Raw genomic sequence first — 18831 nt, 5'->3', positions numbered from 1 at the left:
TTTGCTTAGAACTGGGTTTCCACCTGAGCTCTTGATATTCATTCAAGTGGTTCTCTTTTCTCCAAAGGTCTCTTTAATTTTCCTCCAGGCAGTATCCATCTTACCGTTAGTGGGATATGCCTCTGCATCCTTACATTTGTCCTCTAGCCATCCCTGCTTAGCTTTTTTGCAGTTTCTGTCGATCTCATTTTTGAGACGTTTGTATTCCTTCTTGCCTGCTTCATTTACTGCATTTTTATATTTTCTCCTTTCATCAATTAAATTCAATATCTCTTCTGTTACCAAGGATTTCTATTAGTCCTCGTCTTTTTACCTACTTGATCCTCTGCTACCTTACAATATACGTTCCAAAATTCAACAAACATCAATTTTTGTTAACTGACCACTAAGTATTTGTGTTGTATCGTCATGAACAAGAGGCAGCGAGTTTGTAGAGAAGTGGCGGTCTGCTTGCGTGCGGCAGAGTACGAGGAGGTGGCGGAGCGTATGGTGCGTTCGCCTGCCGTGTACCGCACGCTGTGCACGCCCAAGGGCGGGCTCGACTTCCCGGACGGCGTGCGCTACTCCATCCGCGGCAGACTCTGCCACTTCGGCGTCATGGGCTACCAGTTCAAGCCGGACACGCCGCTGCTCCAGGTGAGTGCCACACTCGGTTCTGTTCCCTCAAGCTGCCGCGCTATCTGGCCTCTGAAGTAGAGGTGCATCGTTCGGGAAAGAACACACTAAACTGAACAGAAGGACTGAGGAACGAGTTCACTGTTCTCTTCAAAGTGGCCTCTGTCCACCTCAGTCTCACTCGATTGGTCTCATTCTTTTTCGAGTAGTTACTCGTTCCAGTTCCAGCGTACTTCGCTCAAAATTCTGGAAATTTGTGGTAAGTTCCTATAGGACCAAACTGCAGAGGTCATCGGCCTCTAGGCTTATGTAGCGACCCTTTTTTCTATCCCGACTTCCGTATCTTGCATGAAAGTAGGAATGTTAATTTATCTATACATTGACTGGTATTGAGGGGTTTTGTTTTATCCCGGCTAGTTCTTGAATTAACCCCAGTGAGTCACTACACGTATCGTCTTCCCAGTTCTGAAGGAAAAATACCATTAGTAAATTAATACTAGTGTTTTCAATAGATTCTCGTTCACTTGTTTCAGTTACTAGCCTGCAGTTTATTCTTGGTGAAAATCACGTAACCTAATTATTTATGAACCTAAGTCGAAGTAAAGTTCAAGACGAATAGTCAGTTTCAAATTAACACGTTATTTTATTTAACAAGAATTATTAATAATTCAGTTCATTCACACGATCGCATTCAAAGGGGTTCTTTGAATAAGTATCTAATCTTGAATACCGTCAGTATCAGAGATACTAAACGATGTTCTGTCACTTTCGACAAAAAGATTATTCCCGTTTAATATCCATAAACTGTCACGAACTATGATTACTAGTCGCGTGAAGTAAAGCTTTTCCACTATCACAATACAAAGTCCGAATCCGTCCAAAAATCGTTAATTCCGTAAAATATTTAAATCTTCACACGGAGTGACGTTAAAGTCAGAGAGATTATTTATCACCTCCCCGTTCCTCTAATACAACGCCACCTAGGTGGCGTTGTCTAATATGACAAAAGTTCTAATTCTGATCTGAAATTAATGCTTCCCAAAAAACAATCTCGTCGCGATTTATTCTTGCGCCCTGATTTAATAAAACTCCTATTGTTGCTTCCTAAAGCTGTACGTCCTAATTGACTTCGAACAGACTAGAGGATAGAGACTGCAGTATCATAATTGCATTGTATGTCTATTTATACTTTAGTAAACGCTATCTTTGGTGTTCAAGACCTACGTTCTGTGACTATAATACTGATTTTCTCATATACAAGAATAACTAATAATTTAACCATTTCTATCGTTTTTCCCCCCTCCCATGCTTCCAAAATTTGTGATTAAAATTCTTTTCTTTTTCTATTATTTTTCTACTATAGATTCCCCTCTATTTGTCTCTTATTTCTATTTCGTAAATTACTACTTGTGGAGGGGCTTGGGACATTTTCTGAATTTATATCTCGAGGGCATGGGAGCTAATTTGGGAGCTATTTTGGTTTATTAACACCGAGAGGCGTTGTAAGTGTTACACTTACACACTACTTAATCTAACTTAAACTAATTTAAGCCTAATTTACACGACGACATTGGGTTGCGTCACTCGTTTCGTGGAATGAGTTGCACGCAAGTGGTTTTATATATGACTGTAGACACGGCGGCACCAGTATACACTACAGTTTCGTCGTTTTGTGGGTCCCTGAGTCGTGTCTGAAATGCAAGTTTTGGCAGCTGCACGTCGCACGAGTTGTGATGGAGTTAATAAAGCTTGTTGCTTGGAATCGCTGCATAAGAAAAAAATAAACTTATTTCGGTTCGTGACTGGATGAAGAAAAGACGTCAGTTCGGTTGCTCAGCATCCTTGCTGAAATAATTTATAACAGAAGATCCAAGAAGTTCTTTTAATTATCTTAGAATGTCGCCAGAACTGTTCACGGTTCTTCTAAACAGAGTTAATTATGCGATAAGGAATGAAGGTACTCTAATGCATGAAGCACTGTCGCCAGAGCTGAAATTACATATCGTAATGCGTGCATTACAATCGAGAACACTCGGCATGTATAAGATGCGGTTTAAGTTGGTGATGACGCTTTTTCATTAACACCAACAATTATTAACAGTAATAATTATTAACATTAACAGCAATAATTATTCGAAGCAGGCCGCATTAAGAAGAGAGTGGTTTGCAAACTACTCTCTTGAAGATAGATCTGAACAGTGGCAATATTTCAAAATTCTAACATATGTGAATGGGGAGCACTGCATCGACGTTTTAAATAGATGAATATTGAATAAAGAATGCAGCTTTTTGAATTTGTATAGCCTTCCCTCCGGTCAACAATATTGCTTAACAAAGAGTTGGCCAACTTGGCCGTCCTGTAGACGAGAGCATTGCCACAGCTAGAATTACACTTGCTTGTATTTTTCTTAATTCAGTTGTATATGTGCTCCTAACTCAATAAATTTTACCCTGCAGGATGATGGTCGGGAGATAATAAATAGAGTGGAAACTTCCAAATTCTTAGGTCCTCATACTGATGAGAATTTCAACTGAAAAGGCGAATTTTGGTTCACCCACATTCGCACTTAGAATCACTGCAAATCTTAGGGAGAGACAAATCAATAAGTTAACGTATTTTGCGTGTTTCCATTCAATAACGTAATATGGAATAATGTTCTGCAGCAACTCATCTTTATTTATTCATTTATTTAGTGCCCATATTATCACATTTAAGAAAGGAAGCCTTGATTGTTCAAAAATGTGATGAAATTATAATATGTGGTGTTCACTCGCGATCATCTTGTAGACTGCTGTTTAAGGAGTTGGGCATTCTGACTACTGATCCACAGTACATTTATTCTCTCATGAAGTTTGTTGTAAATAATCTGCTACATTTCAAAAGGAACAATGATGTACATGTTCAACAGTTTACGGGAATGCAGCCAGATGACGTCGGCGACAACTGCTGACATTTTGACAGGAACACACCCACTCATTTTCAAGGAAAACTGAACCAGATAAGGGCTGCAAAAGAGAATTTAATACCTCTGTTTTCAGAGGAACTCCAGGAAGATCCCACTCACACACATGTAAACAGTAGCGCCATCACAAGCCAAATATGACTGACGTCAGAAGTTATCGATAGTGAAATAAATAATCAACGGGTAAGGTAGCAAAAGTCTGTGCCTCTGTTTTTTGACAGGGGAGACAGCAAGAGTTAATGCAGAATTTATACGAAAACCATCATCTCTATTTATAAGATTACTTGCTAATTTAATTTCAACAGCGCCCGTAAGAACACCATCCCTATAGGTGGAAGCTCATGCCATAATCTCTGTGTTATATTCTGTAGGATGACCGGTGACAAGACAGTGTTCTACAATGACGGATTTGCTCGGCTGTTGTAAGCGTGTGTGTTGCTTATGCTCAGTACGTCACAACTGCAAGGAATATGGTAGACGCTCGCCTTACGCAGACCAAGGTTGTCCTTTACGGAACTTAAAAATCATTGACCTTAGATGGTGGTCGAAAAACACACTTCACATAATATTTCCGCAAAACATGTCCAATTCTGTTCGAAGTGCTTCGTACATGAGACAAATATGCTATAGACTTCTGATCTCGGTCGTCTTTGGTTTGTGTGTGCGGGTGTTACCTTTCCAGCGTTTCAGAATGTGAATGTAATTTGCGAGCATCAACCAAAGTTTAGCAAATGCATCATTGCATCTATACATCTGTTTTATATAGCCTCTGATTATGCTCTAGGATACCAGTTTTTCAACTATCAGGTAGTAATAGTATGACAGAACACAGCCCCACTGGTTCTAAAAGTCACATGTTAACTCACCATGAGAGTAGTTATGTAATTATTGAAGAGAAAGCTCTAGTAGTATTATGTTCATCTGAGAAATTTAAGTAATCATAATCTGGTAATGGAATAATAGCACACACCAACCACAGTTTATGGTTGGTGATGATATGGAATTTGGTTCTATAAAGGAAAACGTGGAACTTCTGAATTGGATAGGTTATTGACAGTGCTACCTTTTCTATTTGTGAATAATTGTGTTGAGCAGCTGTCAATGCCTTTGAGGCATATGCAGGAGGTTGCTCAGATTCATCAACTTCCCTGTGAGACAAAACAGCTGCAAGTACCTTCTGGGACGCATCTATGGTAAGAACCAGTTGTTTACCTTTCCAAGACACAGGGAAGACATTAGCAATGACTTGACAAGGTTGAACGCCTTGTCACAACAAAAAGCATACCTTTCTTCCATAAGTTGTTTAAGGGATGAATGACATCTGCCACATTTGGGATAAATTTTGAATAGTAACTGACTTTCTCCAAAAATGCTTGGAGTCCTTTAAGATTTAGCATCTTTTGAAGGTTGGTAATGCCCTCTAGATGATGCTGCATAGGAGAGATTCCATCCTTCAAAAGAAGATGGCCCACAGTTCTACTTCTGTCTGATAACTCTTTGACTTCCACAGGTTGTACTTAAGGTCTGCGCTTGCAATTTAGTGAGAAGAGTCCAAAGGTTGTCAAGATGTTCCTGCCGAGAGGACCCTGTGATGATAATGTCATCTAGATAGTTTCCACAACAGAGGACATCACATATTAGCTGTTCTAAGAATCGCTGAAAAATAATGGGAGGAATTACAATGCCAAAAATTAGGTGTGTGTAACAGTATAACATGAATGGAGTGATGGTAACAATAATCTGTTGGGAAGCAGAATCCAGATGAAGCTGTAGATATACCTCCGCCAAATCAATTTTTGAAAAACATTTGCCATCCACAAGTTTTGCAAATATTTCATTGGTACACAGAATTGTGTAGTACGCCACTACCAACTGAGCATTGCGGTTGATCTGAAATCTCTGCACAAATGAAGCACTCCTGAAAGTTTGCAAATGACAACCAATGTCGTAGCCCATTGGCTAGAGATAACTGGTTCAATGTTACCCAGCCTCTACAACCTATCAAGTTCTTCCTTGACTGCCAATCTCAGGGCAAAGCGGAGAGGCCAAGCACGAAAAAATTTAGATATGGCAGTTGTTTTTAGGGTGATGTGCCCCTCAGAATCCTTTGCTGCCCCAAAACCTGATGAAAACAGGGGGCCAAACCAGATGTCGTCCAGTTCCTGGAAGAAAATAGCGTCAGAAACAAAAGGTACTGCATCTTGAATTTGAAACCTAATGACCGTGAATGTGTTGAAGCCAAAAACGTGATCGCCCTCGTGATGAGTTGATACTAATGTTTATTGCGAACTCTCCTTGGACAGGAATGTGGTGCTTTCCATAACTAACGAAATGATGGGTTGTGGAGGAGAAACCAGGTCGACTCAAACATTGATATGTTTCCAGATTCATCAGGGACAAAGAGGACTCTGTGTCAACCTGGAAATGGAACAGTTGTTGTCGAACCACTCGCTTAATGTAAATCTTGTTGGGGACGTCAAGCTCATGGGCATGGGCTGGCTTAACACTATGCATTTCCATGAAATTCACATCCATGGCTGAGGCCCGGCTGCAAGGGGAGCTATGACAGACCGTGGCCACGTGGCCTTATTTACCGCAAGTGACACACATGGTGCACCTATGAGGGCAGCGACAGAGGGAGTGTACATGGAACGGTCTGGACACAACAGAAAACTGCAGCAAAAAACAGCAAATTCCAATTGCGACCTGAATGAATTAAAGGAACAAATTGTGTGCATTGGGGAATGCCACCAATGTTGTGCCAATGAGTGTACTAATGCAACATCCATGACATCCTCAAACTGTTCAGATGCAACTTGTGACACATCAAAAGTCATACGCTACTGGCCATTTAAATTGCTACACCAAGAAGAAATGCAGATTATAAACGGGTATTCATTGGACAAATATATTATACTAGAACTGACATGTGATTACATTTTCACGCAATTTGGGTGCATAGATCCTGAGAAATCAGTACCCAAAACGACCACCTCTGTCCGTATTAACGGCCTTGATACGCCTGGGCATTGAGGCAAACAGAGCTTGGATGGCGTGTACAGGTACAGGTACAGCTTCAACACGATACCACAGTTCATCAACAGTAGTGACTGGCGTATTGTGACGAGCCAGTTGCTCGGCCACCATTGACCAGACGTTTTCAATTGGTGAGAGATCTGGAGAATGTGCTGGCCAGAGCAGCAGTCGAACATTTTCTGTATCCAGAAAGGCCCGTACAGGACCTGCAACATGCGGTCGTGCATTATCATTCTGAAATGTAGAGTTTCGCAGGGATCGAATTAAGGGTAGAGCCACGGGTCGTAACACATCTGAAATGTAACGTCCACTGTTCAAAGTGCCGTCAAGCAAACAAGAGGTGTCCGAGACGTGTAACCAGTGGCACCCCATACCATCACGCCGGATGATACACCAGTATGGCGATGACGAATACACGCTTCCAATGTGCGTTCACCGCGATGTCGCCAAACACGGATGCGACCATCATGATGCTATAAACAGAACCTTGATTCATCCAAAACAATGACGTTTTGCCATTCGTGCACCCAGGTTCGTCACTGAGTACACCATCACAGGTGCTCCTGTCTGTGAAGCATCGTCAAGGGTAACCGCAGCCATGGTCTCCAAGCTGATAGTCCATGCTGCTGCAAACGTCATCAAACTGTTCGTGCAGATGGTTGTTGTCTTGCAAACGTCCCCATATGTTGACTCAGGGATCGAGACGTGGCTGCACGATCCGTTGCAGCCATGCGGATAAGACGCCTGTCATCTCGACTGCTAGTGATACGAGGCCATTGGGATCCAGCACGGCATTCCATATTACCCTCCTGAACTCACCGATTCCATATTCTGCTAACAGTCGTTGGATCTCGACCAACGCGAGCAACAATGTCGCGATACGATAAACTGCAATCGCGATGGGCTACAATCCGACCTTTATCAAAGTCGGAAACGTGATGGTACGCATTTCTCCTTCTTACATGAGGCATCACAACAACATTTCACCAGGCAACGCCAGTCAACTGCTGTTTGCGTATGAGAAATCGGTTGGAAACTTTCTTCACGTCAGCACGTTGTAGGTGTCGCCACTAGTGCCAACCTTGTGTGAATGCTCTGAAAAGCTAATCATTTGCATACCACAGCATCATCTTCCTGTGGGTTAAATTTCGTGTATGTAGCACGTCATCTTTGTGGTGTAGCAATTTTAATGGCCAGTAGTGTAGGATTAGTCAAAACCTGCTCAACTGTTGGAGCTTCTAAATGTAACACACTGACCATCCTCTCTGCCCGGGGTGGAATGAATGATAATGATGCAGCGATCACACACAAATTTATGCTTCGTACTTAGTTTGTGGAGGTTGGCAACCCATGCTTGGTAGGATTGTCCGAGTTTCTTTTGCCACTGATGAAGCTCCATACAGGCAATCAACAAGTGGGTTTGCTTAGAATAATAAGCACTCAGGAAGTGCACATTTTAGAAAATGACAACACTGATGAGTCTTTCAATGAGGCAAATTTTCGAACCAAATGAAATATTTCACGTGCAGTCCATGACAAGAAGACAGCCTTTTGCAATGATGAATGATGGAATCTCTACCTGAGATGCTGTGTAATACTGCTATATGGGCCACACATGTGTGTCCCAATCTTCCTTTGCTTCTTGGAAGGTGGAAGAGGTGGGAGGAGGGATTGGGAGGGTGGGCACATAGGTGGCAGTGGTTGAGGGGCTGGTGCTCCAAGTGAATTTGTAAATAATTGACAAAACAAGCCTGACTGCTGCTGTTGTTGCTCAAGCTGGTGTTGTTGTTATTGCTGTTTCTGTTGTTGTAGCAGTTGAAAAAATGCCAGATCGATTTCTCTCACAAAATGAATTGGGAACTACCTCATTACCAGAACTGCTTTTTCAACAGTCTTTACTGATAACCCATACACTAAAATTACAGCAGCTGACTGCACGATGACTAATGACAAGTTTAGAGAAACATTAACACAAGTAGTAACTTTCCAAGTATGGAGTTGTATCACTAACAACTGAATGCAAAGCACACCAGCATGGAAGAATGTTGTGTGCAGTGCATAGCAAGTGGATGAGGCCCTATTGGCAGCAGCCCGATGTGTTTGTATTTGCTGCAGGTGGTGGTAGCGCACTTGCTTTGCTAAGCCACTTCTGGCACTGGATACAAATGCTGCAGTGGCGGATTGCATGGGCACAGTGCCATGATTACCACTACTGGGAAAGTCAAAGTAACGTTTAATACATAAGATGGACAATGTTTTGTAGCTGGGGATTTTATGCATAAGGACTAGATAAACCTTTTTTAAAACATAGGGTACCAAAGTATCTTCAAGATCTTCAAACTATAGTTGGTCACTTAGGGGGAATATTTTGGGTATAGGATGATTGAAGAGGGTATTTTGAGAAAGTCTTTTAAATAACCACTTATGTTTTATCTATTAACTGAGGGGGATTGCTGTAGAACAAAAAAGGTTGATTGGCTGATTATACAGTCAAGAATAAGGAGGCTAATTAGCAATAAGTGAAATGGAAGAGATTTTTTTTTGTACATGTTGAACTGTATATGCAGTGTGGATAGAAATTTGGTGTAGTCTAAGGACCCTTTTTGCCCTAGCTAGGCACCTTCTATTGTGATGTATTGTTATATATAAAATAAAGACTCATAAAGTCTTGTAGCATTAATTTATATTGTGATCTTGAAACCACTTCCTTTTACCCTTTAAGGGATGGGCACCTATGTGACGTACATTGCAGTATTGTGAATGAGTGGGATCTCATGGAGAGTTTACTAAGAATTACCATGATCTTAGTATCCTTTGTCCCCTATACAAGGAAATACCTTTTCTTTCCTTACTGTAGAGAGGTACCAATTTATTAGTAATTGCTGTGCCCTTTACACCCTTTGTCCTCTGTGTATGGGAACAATATTTTTCTCCTGTTAAAGGGAAGCACCAATTTTCTACCTGGAATTTGGCTCAGATAGGAGAGTCCAATAGATATATTATCAATATATCCTCTAGGAGTCTCCCATTGTGGGAGACATGCCATAATTTAAGTATAAGAAGTTTTTAGTTTAAGAATGCTACTATGAATTAATGATTGTGCCCATCCAATGACAAGTACAGGATGAAAATTTTGTGAAATATAATTTAGTGTTTTTATAAGAGGGTTTGGAGGTTTAATTTATTAAATGATAACATCTGGTAGTGATTTACTCAGTTCTATAGAGGTTGGTAATACTAATTGGTATGGGTTTTGCACAAAATGAATTAGCATATTTCTGAATTTGCTGAATGAGGCAAGTGGTTTGTGTATGTTTTTCTTTTTTTTTTGTGTGGGTGAAGGGCAAGTTAGCTTAACTTAGTACAGATAATGGACTTCATTCTTTTCATGCCTTCACTAAAGGCTGTAAGATCAGGTTAGTGAAATCCATATTATTTCACTATGAAAGAATAATAATAATGGTGAATAATAATACAAAAATGTCTATACTTAGTCACCTGACCAAAAGTCTTGTTCCTCCTGCCACCGAACTTCACTAATTCCCACTATATCTAACTTCAACCTATCCATTTCCCTTTTTACATTTTCTAACCTACCTGCCCTATTAAGGGATCTGACATTCCACGCTCCGATCCGTAGAACGCCAGTTTTCTTTTTCTACTATTTCCTAAATAATCTAATTATTAAACATTGCCATGCAATGAAAATCAGTTTTCATTCATATACACCCGTTACTTGAACATTAAGTGTATGTTCCTTTCATTTTCATTAATTAATTATTCTTCTACTCAAAAATTTGTACCATTCTTTCTTCAGCACTTTAAAAGCATCAAGGGATCACCAATTTAGTATTGGAGGGCAGCGTGGAGGGTAAAAATCGTAGAGGGAGACCAAGAGATGAATACACTAAGCAGATTCAGAAGGATGTAGGTTGCAGTAGGTACTGGGAGATGAAAAAGCTTGCACAGGATAGAGTAGCATGGAGAGCTGCATCAAACCAGTCTCAGGACTGAAGACCACAACAACAACAACAACAACAACAACAACAACAACAACAGGAAATAGTAAGATGATTACTCTCGTTTTATAGGGTGGCATGTATGAGGGTATAGAATTTTAGCCAAATTAAATTTGGGATTTTTCCCATTAATGTAAGAGGTGCAAAGTTTTCTGTACCTTAATCTGTAAATGAGCAAGCACGCTGGTAATTGATTTTATATTGTGTGGAGGTTACTCTTTTTACATCATCTGCAGAGGCGTCATTGTTATATATAGGATATTGTGTATGAGTGCAAAAAAAAAAAAATGTTTTGTATTGTATTATTTGTTTCAGGTGATCTCACGAGACAGTGTCTTGGTACCATTTTTCAATAGAACAACATTGTTTTCACATGGCACATGTCTCTGTGATTTATCTGTACAATGACAATGTAATTCCTTGTCCAGCAAGATATCCAATTCTGTCCCCAATAGAACTTATGTGGGACCAGCTCAGATGTCAACTCAAACCCAGTGAAAATATCCAGGATATCAAGGACCAGTCACAACACTTGTGAGTCGAATTATTGCAAGAGAGGGTACAAAGTGGGTACGATACCTTTCCCATCTGAATCAGAACATGTATCCAGGCTTAAATGGGTGTAACATCTAACTGACAAGGGATGAACACTGTGCTCATACTGCCAGTTTTGTAGTCCATTCAACCTGATTTTGTAAAGACTGATACAAAATCATATAACCTATCAATGCATGAAATTTAATTTCATTTCATCCTCTTCTTTTAAGTACTAAATATTTTTTGTGACTGTGTGCATGTCCGTAATAATACTGGATTATAATTATAATAGATCTTGGAGAATAGCCCTGTGAACAGGCAAACATAGGCATACTGATTATTCGCTTATCTGTTGACATTTGAGAATTCATCAGCATGTTTGCTTTGGATGCAGACATGGGGTTGGAGTGATGGAGAGCTGGTGCGACTCTACTCGTCACGACTGGTACGTGCTGTGGACTTGCAGCGTGAGTACTTCAATGCATCAGATGTTGCACGCGGTGATGTCACTGAGGAGCCTCTGGGGCCAGTTCTCAACTCAGACAGCATGCATGATTGAGCTGCTCTGGTAAGAGTTCTAATTGTGTTGTTGTGATTTTCAATCTAAAGATGCATCCCTTCATGCTAGTCTATCCTGTGCAAAGCACTTCATCTCTGCATAGCTACTGAAACGTGTCCATTTGAATCAACTTTTCCCTAGCTACTGAAATCTGTATCCATGTGAATCATCTTACTGACACACACACACACACACACACACACACACACACACACACACACACACACATTTCCCTACTTTACTCATGACTGAAGACCACAACAACTAAACTGACAAGTCCTTGGTGCCTCAGGATGTCTACTATTAACCAGTCCCTTCTTTTAGTTAGGTCGTGTCAATAAAGTTTTTGTACAAGGTTTATTTCAATCACTAATTTTAATTTTTATAGCTACTAAACAATCTTTTGGACATTGCCTGGCTTAACATTGAAAAGTAATGTGCTCTCAGCCAATAACATGAGAATATGAAAAAATTTATTTTCTCCCCGATTTGATTCAGTACCACTTCTTAACTTTCAGCATTCCTCTGTAGCATCACATTTCGTTTTGCCTGGATGGTTTATCATAAATGCTTCACTTCCACAAAAACTCATTCAGAAAAGATTTCCATACACTTAAATTTATATTCACTGTTACAAATTTATCTTTTTCAAAAATTATTTTCTTTGTATTGTCAGTCTGTATTTTATAACATCTTTACTTGTCAGCTAGTTTGGTGCTTAAATTGCAAATTTGGACACTGCTTTTAGGGCCTCATTTCCTAATCTATTCCTTCCAGCATTACATTGTATGCTTCAACTATCTCACTTCCTTCCCAACAACTGATTCCCATTTGTGCTCTTTGATTCCTGTAACTATTGTCAGGATTCTGTGCAAATTGTGGATAATCTCCAACTGCATGTGTTTTATTTCTGCTAGCTTCAGAATTTCAAAGTGTGTTTTCCAATAAACATTGTAGGCTTTCTCTAAATCAACAAACGCTAAAAGTATAGATTTGCCTTTCTTCAGTCTGTCTTCTAAGATAAGGCATAGAATTAGTATCATCTCTTGTGTTTCTGCATTTGTCCAGAACCTAAAATGATTATTACCAGGTTAGGCTTTTATCAGTCTTTCCATTCTTATGTAATAATTAATGTCACTATTATGCAACTGTGACTTATTAAATTAATGTTTTTGTAATATTCACCCCTGTTATCACATACCTTCTTTGGATTTAGCAAATCCTTTTTGAAGTTGTTTTATCATCGTATATTCTTCCAAGGATATCAATAATTGTGAAGGAATGTCATCTACTAATAGTGCCGTCTTTTGAATAAAGTTTTTCAGTGATGTGTCAAATTCATCTCACAGACTCATACATCGTTGAGATCTTCATCTACTTCCTCTTCTCTGCCCATAATATTGCCTCAAAATTTGTTTCCCTTCTAAAGCCCTTCAGTATATGCCTTCCACCTTTCTGCATATCCTGCTTTGCTAAATACTGGCTGACATTTAAGCCTTTAATTTTCATATTCTTCTGCTCCCTTTCCTGCAAATGTTCCTTTGATTTTCTTATGCATGACAGCTTATTTTCCACTGTCATGCATACTTCTACAGCTTTGCATTTGTTGTCTAACTATCTTGATTTGCCATTTTGCACTTTTCATCAGTCCTGTTAACTGGTGATATTCCCTCGTGTCTGCCTTGTTTCTTTTGTTTTTTGCCTTATGTCAGTTTAATTCGATATCCATGTCAGTTAAATTCAATATCCCATGTGTTATCTAAGAATTTCTACTGGGCCTTGTTTTTTGATTATTTGACCCTCTGCTGCCTTCATTATCCCATCTCTCACAGCTGTCTGTTCATATGGTATTTTTTCCCCTGTTTCCTTTCAATTTATTCAGGTTGCTTCTCCTCAATTTAAAGTCCACTTTTGAATTCTCTGGCTTAACATTACATAATCCATCTGAAACCCTCTGGTGTCTCCAGGTCTCTTCCAGATATAAAACCTTCTTTCATGATTCTTACACCAAGTATCAGCTATGATTAAATTGTACTCAGTGCAAAATTCTACCAGGCAGCTTCACCTTTCATTCCTCTCCCCCATTCTATATTCTCTACAGCTTTTCCTTTTTTTTCCTTTTTCTGCTATTGAATTCCAGTTCTGCACCAACATTTCATTATCATCCTCCTTAATATCTGAATAATTTATTTCAAAGTATCTCCTTCAGATTCAACATTATGCAACATAGATGTGAATGAAATTTTCACTCTGCAGCAGAGTGAGTGCTGATATGAAACTTCCTGGCAGATTAAAACTGTGTGCCGGACTGAGACTCAAACTCGGTACCTTTGCCTTTCGCGGGCAAGTGCTCTACAAACTGAGCTACCCAAGCACAACTCACGACCGGACCTCACAGCTTTAATTCCACCAGTACCTCATCTCCTACCTTCCAAACTTCACAGAAGCTCTCCTGCATACCTTGCAGAACTAGCACTCCTGGAAGAAAGGATATTCCACAGACATGGCTTAACCACAGCCTGGGGGATGTTTCCAGAATGAAATTTTCACTCTGCAGCAGAGGGAGTGCTGATATGAAACTTCCTGGCAGATTAAAACTGTGTGCCGGACCGAGACTCAAACTCGGTACCTTTGCCTTTCGCGGGCAAGTGCTCTACCATCTGAGCTACCGAAGCATGACTCGCGACTGGTCCTAGGAGGTAGGAGATGAGATACTGGTGGAATTAAAGCTGTGAGGACTGGTCGTGAGTCGTGCTTGGGTAGCTCAGATGGTAGAGCACTTGCCCACGAAAGGCAAAGGTACCGAGTGCGAGTCTCGGTCCGGCACACAGTTTTAATCTGCCAGGAAGTTTCAACACAGATGTGTATTGTGGGCTTCTGCCTCTCCAGGCCAAAGGCGACACAACCACAGGAGCTGAGGGTGAACAGTGTGACCACAATGTAAGCATACTATGTTTGTTGTCAATCACATCTCCCACAGCTGCCCTGGTAACACGTGGTGCCAGTTTCACATCTAGAGGTGTGGGAACCAGCGCAATTAGCGCTGCCATCACAAGTGCTGATTCTTCTTTTGCAGATCATGTGCTCACTGATTACTGTGGAAATATTCTTTTACTGGGCAGCTGTAAAGTATACCATCCAAGGACCGACCTTCCATGGACCCATAATCAGATCTCCTGTCACACAAATACAGCTCTTACCATTATCAGTTCTTTCAATTTATTCAGGTTGCATCTCCTTAATTTAAAGTCTGGTTTTGAATTCTCTGTGTTACCATTAAGTATTCCATCTGAAACTCTCTGATATCTGCAGGTCCGTTTCACATGTACAACTTCCTTTCACAATTCTTGAACCAAGTATTAGAGTGTTTGAGTCTTGTTGGAGTCTTGACACCACATCTTGACTGAGTTTCTCCATACTGAGCCTGACATCAGTTGCACCTGCAGGCTGTTAGTGTGGAACTTACCATTGCTCCCAAATAACACCAGCCATGTCTGTGGCCCATCTGACAAAGCCCATCTCTCTGCATTATTTGCACCAGCCATTTCTACTTCTCACCAGCTACGAACTTCCCCCTCATTGAGACATCTCTCCTGCAAGATCCTCAAGCCCTACCACTCTCCAGTGATATGGCCACACCGACATCACCCTTGTAAGGACTCTCCCAGCATTAGGTCGGTGACTATTGGTGGGCTGAAACCACATTGTGTGTATTCAAGTCTCAGTGACTGTCCTGTTGCATTCAGTTTATGAGTAGACAAAGTTCAGATATTCTTGTTAGCAGGGTCATATTAATTGTGTGGTTCTCTCAGCCATGATACAATACTCATAGCTCATCATAATATTTTTCAGTCTCTTCTTCATATGTAGAGCTAGATGGCATGGATTGCTGTTGAGTGTTAGTTTTGTCTCTCTTTGCTATTATAATGCATTCACTGTGCTTTTTATAATAGCTCACCACATTCTTATTTTCTTATTCATTATTAGACCTTCTGCTGCATCATCCATACTTGATTTTGTGTTGATAACCTTGCACTCTGCTAATCAGGAAACCCGTTCTTCTTACTATCACACTTCACTAATTACTGCTATACCTAACTTCAACTTATCCACTTCTTTCTTCAAGTTCTCTGACCTACTTTCCCCATTCTGACCTGCAGAATGCCAGATCTTTTTTTCTGTTGACAGTATCCTCTGCAGTAGTCCTCTGCTGGAAACCTGAATAGGGAACCATTTTACCTGTGATATATTTTATCCAAGGGGATGCCTTCATTATTAAGCCATTAAATAGAGCTGCATGTCCTGTAAGATGTAGCAACTCTTGTTGCCCCATTGCTTTTAACCATTCGCATTACAAACATAGCAAGCCATGGTGGCTAAATTTATAGAATAGAATAGAATAGATTCTTTATTTGCCTTTCAGTATGTTTTCCATACAGTTGGCATGGTCAGTGTGTTCAATACTTTTTTTTTTTTTTTTTTTAATTACAATGCCAGATAGTCAACCACGCAGATGTTGCCCATACAATTACTGAAAAGGCTGTTGCTCCCTTTCGGAGACCATGTATTACGTAGGCCTCTCCACACATATCACTGTGATATACCTACAGTATGACTAAGTATAGGATTGAGGCATCTAATCTAAAAAAAAATCCATCCCATCTTGGCAAAGCCCATGGTTCATGAAGGAAATATCACAATGTTAATAATAATTTTTTGTTGAGTGGTATCTTTCCTTCTAAATATTATTGCCTTACAGCTGTGTCAAAGTGTGATAATGTAAATTGACAGATAGGAAACCATGGCCATAATATTTCCTCCCCTGATTAGGTGGCCAGTCAGCAATCAGTTTGTAGCGTAGCACATTTTTTGCATGTTGTACTGATATGTGTTCCATGTATTTGCAGAATGATAGCTCTTGTTTTACTTTAAGTAAACAAGTGCATTCTGCATTCTGGCTGATCTCTTTGTATCTTCAGCATCTGTATGTAGATTTCAGAAGACATTACGTGCCTCATTCCAACAGTAGACAACATGTTCTAGCTGATTATGACTGCTACAAGAGAAAAGTGGTTCAGAGTTATTTCTTTTCTCATCTTCACTTTCCTTTCTTTTTCCATTTTAACAAAAATTACAGAACGTATTTCCCCAGTATTCTGGAAAACTAAAATGGTCTGCAACATACGGATCACAGTGAAATCAAATACAGGTCATAACTGAATTATACATCTTGCTGAACAGAAAAACTGAGAAAAACATGTTGTATTACTAGGTTTTTTGGCAGATGATGAAGTTTAATGAAATAAACAAGGAGATACATAATTTCTGCTCTGAAAAATTCAGTTAAAGCTTGTTAACCAATGTACATTGATCAGCCAGAACATTATGACCACCAACATACAATCAATATAAACCTGTCCAGGTGATAGCAGCATCACCTGGCAAGGAATAACTGCTAGCCAGAAACATACATGGTGCATGTAGTATCAGTGAGCGTGCTGTCCATGTTTAGAAGGGGGAAGGCACATGATTTATCTGAGTTTGACCAAGGACCGATTGTGATTTCACGAAGGTTTGGCACAAGCATTTTGGAAATTGCACAGCTTGTCAGCTATTCGAAGAGTGCTGTAGTGAGTGTCTTCAACACGTGGTGAAACCACGTCCAGATGTCGTGGGGTTGGCTGACCACCCCGTGTTACAGATGTCCGATGTTGTAGGCTGGGCAGACGGGTGAAACAGGACAAGCAGCAAACTGTGGCAGAACCAACTTCAGATTTTTAAGGCTGGGCAAAGTATAAGTGTGTCTGAACATACAGTGCACCGACCACTCCTAATGATGGGCCTCCACAGCTGGCGACCCATTCATGTGCCAATGATAACACCATGACATTGGTAACTATGACTGAAATGGGCACATGGCCATCATCACTGGGAACTGGCACAGTGACAGATCACTGCGTGGTCTGATGAATCCTGATACCTTCTTCATCATGCTGATGTGAGGGCGCAAATCTGTTGTCTTCCACGGGAACAGCTCCTTGACACCTGTACAGCGGAACAGAGACAAGGTGGTGGCAGCTTCATGATGCTCTGGGGTACATTCATGTGGACATCCATGGGTCCAGTGGAGCTCATGCAAGGCACCATGACAGCCAAGGAGCAACGGACACTGATTGCAGACCATGTACAACCCTTCACAACGATCGTATTTCCTGATGGCAGTAGCATTTTTCAACAAGATGTGTCACAAGGCCAGGAGTGTGATGGAGTTGTTCGAGGAACAAAGTGGCTCGTTCACATCATGTGCTGGCCCCACCGACTCACCAGATCTGAACCTGATGGAGCACAGCTGGGATATGACTGAACGTGGCATCAGAGCTCATCACTCCACTCCCCAGAATTTGCAGGAATTAGGTGTCTTGTGTGTACAGATGTGGTGCCTACTCCCTCCAGTGACATATCAAAGCCACAATGTGACGATGCATTGCTGCTGTTATCCATGTCAAAGGTGAACATACCAGCTATTAGGTAGGTAGTCATAATATTCTGGCTGATCAGTGTAAAATCAACCCAATACTCTTAGATGGCACTGCTCAATGTGAAGTAGTTTCATGTTAAAGCTGCCACAGACATATATAATGAAATGTTCCAGGTAGTCAGCAACTTTTTTATGCTCAATGGCTGGTGTTGCAAAGTACATTGGCAAGAGTAGTGGCAAGCTTCAGAAGAGGACTGAAGATCCTTGGACAGTTTTTAACAATGTAATGTAGTTTTAAACTATTGCAATTGCAACAATGTTGCTTGAGAAAAACTTTGTAATAAATACTATTATAGCTTGTTTTCTATAAAAATGTAATTGTATACATGTAGCATAATACTTCAACACTTGAAACTGGAGGTTCTATCTTTGAGCTGTTTCTTGATAAAAAAAATTGAAGACAGCATAACAGATAATTCAGGTATACTAGGGAAGGAAAGTGTTGAACCCAGACTGAAACTAGACAAAAAAAAAAGAAGAAAGCTGATGAAACATTATTTTCCCTTTTCGCTCTTTTGGTGTGATTTATTGCAATAAACAGTTAGGAGGCCATTTTAATGGGAA

General features: G+C 40.4%; 1 long non-coding RNA gene across 1 annotated transcript; it reads left to right on the top strand.

Moving 5' to 3' along the window:
• The first annotated feature begins 587 nt into the window (after positions 1 to 587).
• On the top strand, positions 588 to 18477 carry LOC124551331. The gene is made up of 3 exons (XR_006967817.1): positions 588 to 636; positions 11565 to 11738; positions 18382 to 18477. It is a non-coding gene; the product is annotated as an uncharacterized LOC124551331 (long non-coding RNA).
• Positions 18478 to 18831: the final 354 nt, after the last annotated feature.

This window comes from Schistocerca americana, chromosome 1 (genome assembly GCF_021461395.2).
Source record: "Schistocerca americana isolate TAMUIC-IGC-003095 chromosome 1, iqSchAmer2.1, whole genome shotgun sequence".
NCBI lineage: Eukaryota > Metazoa > Arthropoda > Insecta > Orthoptera > Acrididae > Schistocerca > Schistocerca americana.
Note: the sequence above shows the minus strand (reverse complement) of the source record. Positions and strands in the feature narration are given on the sequence as shown.